The following is a 5,875-nucleotide window of genomic DNA, read 5'->3' as shown; positions in this document are numbered from 1 at the left end:
TTTTACTCAGTGGGAAAGGAAAACACCAAGTGACGCATCTTTACAGTGGGAGCAGACTCCAGACAAATACATACTTTCTTATCTTCTGTCCACAGCACAGCTTTCTCGCCTTCAGGTTGACTGCAGGTACAAACATAAAACAGAAAGATGTTGTGAAGCAGCTTCTCTATGCTTAACACATTGGGAAGCTTGAATGAATTATTTTTTTTAGTTTATCAGTACTTGTGAGTGTGCATTTCTTTCTTTCTGCATAAACCTTTGTCCAAGAGCAGTTGGTGGAATCTTGTGAGTGTGTGAGATGTGTCGAAGTATGTGATCAACAGTGAAGAGGATACAACCCACCAAAAGTAAAAATGAGAAAAGGATCCACAATGTAACCTGTCTACAGCTTCAGCTGGACCAGTGATGGTAACAGCTCTCAGAGCATCATTTGCCAGTAAAAGTTGGCTAATGCTAACTATTCAATTCAATTCAATTTTATTTATATAGCGCCAAATCACAACAAAAGTCGCCTCAAGGCGCTAACATGGTGACAAGCAAGCTAAAGAGGCACCTGGAAACCAAACATGCCTTCAGAGATAAACTAGATTTACTTCAAAAAAAGCACTGAGTTTCATGCAGAGACCCTTGGGCTGTGAAAATGGAAATGAAGTGGTAACAAAATATCATGCTATATCTATGGCCTGTCAAAAATGGCTTTGTCTGGCAATACAATCAAAAGAGGAAATGATGGCATGTCTGATGACAGAGGCTATTCTGCAGATATGATGGCCAGACGTGCAATGGAATTTTGGCTTTCTTTGGTCTGCATGGCTCTAATTTGGTCAGTGTTAGTTTAGACCGTTCAGTACACATATACACATGTATGTTCATCCACACTCGCAAAAGTATTCCTTTCACTTATGCTTTTCAGGAAAATTTTCTACTCTATATGAACGACGGCAGTCTTGATTAAATTCATGAAATGACAGAATTTTTCTGTTTTTTTCTGCATGGAAGAACCCTTCCATGATATTCCTGGAAATCAGTGAGTGGGAATTAGATAATGGATGTAGCAGAGGAGCACACTGCACTCTCCGGACATCAATCACCATATAAATGTCAAAAACAGCTGAGCTTGCGGCACACATTCAAACCCACAGCGGTGCACACTCACACACATGCACACGCAGCAGATCGATGAGCAAACTGACAACACGGACATTTTTAGATACATAAACACAAGCGAAGAAACAAGCAGGAACACACATCGTCTAGCTCTTTCACGTCAGGTCATTTATTCACATAAAGCAGACACGTGCGCGAACACAAACACATACACACGGCTGGCCTGCGCATGCTCCCACCTCTCAGCTGCTTTCAGCAGATCGCTGGAATTTCAGAGTCAGCAGGCTTGAAACAGCAACACATTCAGCTCTGGATAACAGTAAAGTGTAGCATTGTGGGTTACAGTTTCAAAATCACTGCAATGGCTTTTATTTTTGTTTTTATTTAGATACATCCAAGATATGTTTTGAGATTTATGATGAAAAAATGGTTTTGAAACATCCACTCTTCTATCATAGAGTGGATGTTTCAAGCCGAAATCTGCACTTACATTAACAAATTATTGCAAGCTTGCGTAAGCTGCATACAAGCTCCCAGCGATGCCTGTATTTCAATCTGCTAATGACATCGTTTGTAATATGTGATGCTGCAACCATTTTAAATGTCTGTAAACAAGGTTACCAAAATAGTCTTATGAAAATCCGCCCTTGGGTCTCAGTACAAATGTGTTCTGTGTTTTCCTGTGGGAGGGAAGCTGAAGCCTGCAGACCACCACAGGATACGCCAGGACATGCCCAGTTTCTGTCAATAGAGAGAGACAGAAGGAGACCCTGGTATTAATTAAGCTCTTTTTGAGTTGAGCGGAGAGAGAGAGGGAGACAAAGAGGGAGGTCTCGCTTGTCTTTTCCTTTCGGGCAACTCAAATTCAAGTCACAATACTGTTAGATCTATAAGCAGTAGTCAAATATAGACATCATCTGCAATCATCTATAATTATACTGTATATATGTATATATTAGGGGTGCAACGATACACAAAATTCACGGTTCAGTTCGGTTCGATACTTTGGTGTCACGGTTCGATATTTTTTCGATACAAAAAAAATGTTCATGCCTTTTTAATTTGTCATTTATTAAAATTATAAATATATATTTTAACTCAAAAGTACAGTTTTTAAATTTAACCCTAACCCTTGTGCGTGTTTTTTATTTTGACAGCGAATGCGCACCTGCGGACCACTTATGTGCAGCCCTGGTTATTTAGCTCGTCATATTGCAGCCACAGAAATTCTTTTGTCCATGAAACCATAAAGCTGCACTTTCTTTTTGCCTTATTGTCGTGGTCTGGGTGGTTTTCCACAGCATCAGCTCCTCCCCACTGGGTGGAGTCTTTGTTGCTCCTCACCTGATGGCAATCGTACCAGCAGTATTTATGACCGGTGCACTCAACTGGTCTTCGCCAGATTATCTGCCAACTTTAGTCAGTTCTCGGCCTCACGTCCGTTCCTTGGTGACTAATCGTGTGTGTTAACCGAATCTCTGTTTTTTCTCGTCAGCCTCTGAAACCCACCTACCAAGCTCTCCTGGATACCAGTTGCTGCCTGCCTCCCTGCATTGCATGCAGCACCCGCCTGGACCTCTCCTGCCTCCCCCCTCCACGCAACCCCCACCTGCAAGCTTGTAAGACAGCTCAGTGTACTATCCTTGGATTCACTCGCAAACCTCTATGGGATTCCCCTGACTGCTCTGTCCTCTGTTTCAGTGCCCTGGCCCGCCACAGTTTCCCCTGCCCAGTACCTGCACCCAGTTATCCCTGCCATCTAGTTATCACCACAGTATTTTTCTCTCGCCTCAGACACCTAGTTTATGTTCATTGATTCAGTCTGCACTTTCTGTTAGCCTCTGAGCATTGTAAGAATAAATCTCTTTTCGTTACACCTCACCCCTGGCCTCCGGTTTTGAATCTGCACTTGAGTCCATCCCATGTCCACGGGCCACTGCGCCTGACACTTATAGTCTGATTTGTCATAACTTCTCCTGCTGCTTTTACACACGCACTCACATAAGCTCAGCGATTCTCTGCGCGATCAACCTCTCACATGTTTAAGCTTGCTGCGGGAGATTTCACTTGTCATGTTTGCGTAGTAAGCTAACAATTAATAAGACGATGTCAGAGGAATTGGTGCGCAAATTATCACTCACCAATCAGTGCTGTCGCTCTCTATACACAGTTCGCACGATTGCAAATTGAAAGCAAAAAACAAGCGCAAATTCAAACACGATTTCAATATGTCACATATTGGCAGTGGCTCACCGATGCCAATGACATAATTACCCAGCTACATTTCTGAAAGAATGCAAAAGCATTGACATATATTTTTCCTACAATAGCCCGACGGGCAGGGCAGAGATAGATTTTGGTAGCCCGACTGGAAAAATCGCTAGCCCCAGGACGTCGGGCTAGCGATATTGCAAGCCCTGTATCTGATTGAGGAATCACTCATCTTTGGAAAAGAGAGTTTATTACAGAGAAATGTCTCTTTCCAAAATAAAAGCTATACTATCCGCTTCTTCTGGGCTATATTCTCAGCAGCATAAGGAGAATCATGTGCTAACAGCTGTCTAAATGACTCGGCTAAAGTTAGTAGCATGCTTGCTTGTTTTTGTCTGCTTCCACTTGTCTTTGCACTAGGATGATGTCGGCATAAATGTGCAGTCATATTCGTTGTGTTCCCACTAGTGCTTTCAGGTTAATCTCGTTGAAATGACCTTAACGCCACAACGCGGCAAATCTCCGTTAACGAGCTACCGCCGATCGCCCGTGCATGGGGCTAGACGGCCAACACGTTAACGAGCTAACTGCGCTAACACACTAGTTCCCACCCATGTAATTGAGCATTGCGTGGCACATCCAACATACTGTTTTACTTTAGTCCATGACTCGCTTACCTTCAGGGTCATACGTCACATGAAAACCAAAATAATTCCAAACGCCAGATCTGAATGAGGGTGGGGGAGGTCCATGTTGCAAGGAGAGCTTAACTTCTCTCTCGCTAGCTTGCCCTGCGCTCTTCCTTCTGATGATGCTGTCTGTGTTGAGCGCTCAGTGAATCTGCGCACGACAGTGCAGCCTAGGCGGAGTAGTCGAATGCAGATTCACTGAGCGCTCAACACAGACAGCATCGTCAGAAGGAAAGTTGATAAAATAAATTACAAATGTTGTATTGTTCGATACATATGCGTACCGAACCGAAAGCACTGTATCGAACGGTTCAATATCGATACGAATATCGTTGCACCCCTAGTATATATATATATGTTTTCCTGTGTAACTGTATTTAAATATCGCTAAATTGTGGACCAAAATGCAGACAAACCTCGACCTTTGGGGATCCCAAGCTGTACTCCATGATGTTCCATAATCTTCAATTTTATTTTGCGTGACAGGTATATTCATGGCTCTGTTCATCAGACAGAAACACAGACAGTCAGAGAGAAAAGACACATGTCTGGGCATGACTCGAAAAAAGAGAGACCCTCTCTTTGTTATGAGAGGGACAGACGGGGTAATCGGAGAGGGTGGGAGGAGAGAGAGAGTGACAGGAAAAACTGCAGATGAACTCTTCATTGTCTCTGTCTGACACGTGTGCATGAATGAAGACGTGGATGAGAAAGAATCTCATTAAACTGTTTAATATGCCACCTTTTATTTCTGATGCACAGTCTGGCTGAATTATCGGGAACAAAAGAAGTCAGCAGTGTTGTTTCACTGACCTCGTATGGATGTGAAGAACTGACCTTGCTTTTTGTGTTTGTGTCACTGGGAGTTAAATCTGGGGGAAACACGCAGAGGAAAAGGAAATTTCTCTACTTATTTGTCTGTCAGATTGAAGGAAGGAAGGGGTTCGTCACGATAGATATTACAGGTCAAAGGTCATGGTCAGGGTTTATATTTGGATATGAGGAAACCTTCACAGGGATGCCAGAGTCGGGGATTCCCCTTTTGCTGATCTAAAAGATTTAGATCAGATTATACTTTTTTTCTGACTCACTTCTAAATTATCGAAGTGGAGAAGTCACTTGTGAAGACACGGTGTCAGACTGTGGAATCTTTGGTCGTGTCAAAAATAAAAACAGGATATTCTAAATTTCTGACTGCACGTGTACTACCACTGCTCTTCTGTGTCCCCAGGGTCGCTGCCAGCAGACAAGCCCCAGGGGCATCGCTGTGTGTCGCTATGTTCACGACTGTGTCTACACTTTGAACTCGCAAGGAGTTTGTTAAATACTCTGTTTTTGTTGTGTTATTGCTTTAAAAAATCTACATCATGCAACGCCCGCTTCAGCTGCCGAAAACCAGTCTGACCTTATCGAGATGAACGTAGCACTTGAAAACTTATTAACAATGTATCTTTTCTCCTAGTCTACCAACAGCAAATGTAATGAAGGCAAAGTTTCCAGTCAGTCACTGTAAGTCGGTTAAAACTGTAAACTGCCAAATTGTTTCAACACATTGGAAGATATTGTAACACTCATAAGGAGGCCCAATAACCTCAAACGTTACAACACGCAGCCCACAAGTGTTACTTGTGCACCAGTTTGCTGTAGCTTTGTTGTTTGTGTGTTGCTGCAAAAGTCAGAGGAGATTCTGAAGAAAGATAGATCAAATTTTAAGGCGTGTGTTTGATTAATATCTCTCTCTCGCCTAGTGAGAAAGAGGGAAGTTTGGGAGAAGTGGCAATTTTTTTCTCTCCACTTCTGGATAACAGAAAAAGTCCAGCTGGCAGTTCAACAGGTCATTAATTGTTATTTCCTGGAGAAGGGGGGAG

The 5,875-nt window shown here is 42.8% G+C and overlaps 1 long non-coding RNA gene across 1 annotated transcript; it reads right to left on the bottom strand.

The window, feature by feature from the left end:
- Positions 1-1,256: 1,256 nt before the first annotated feature.
- Positions 1,257-5,500, bottom strand: LOC146709971 (uncharacterized). Its single transcript, XR_014920657.1, has 2 exons — positions 4,424-5,500; positions 1,257-1,848 (listed from the first exon to the last, which is right to left on the bottom strand). It is a non-coding gene; the product is annotated as an uncharacterized LOC146709971 (long non-coding RNA).
- Positions 5,501-5,875: the final 375 nt, after the last annotated feature.

Source organism: Copadichromis virginalis, linkage group LG5 (assembly GCF_057382275.1).
Source record: "Copadichromis virginalis isolate Kocher_CV1m ecotype Utaka linkage group LG5, C_Virginalis_male_GT1.1, whole genome shotgun sequence".
Lineage (NCBI taxonomy): Eukaryota > Metazoa > Chordata > Actinopteri > Cichliformes > Cichlidae > Copadichromis > Copadichromis virginalis.
Note: the sequence above shows the minus strand (reverse complement) of the source record. Positions and strands in the feature narration are given on the sequence as shown.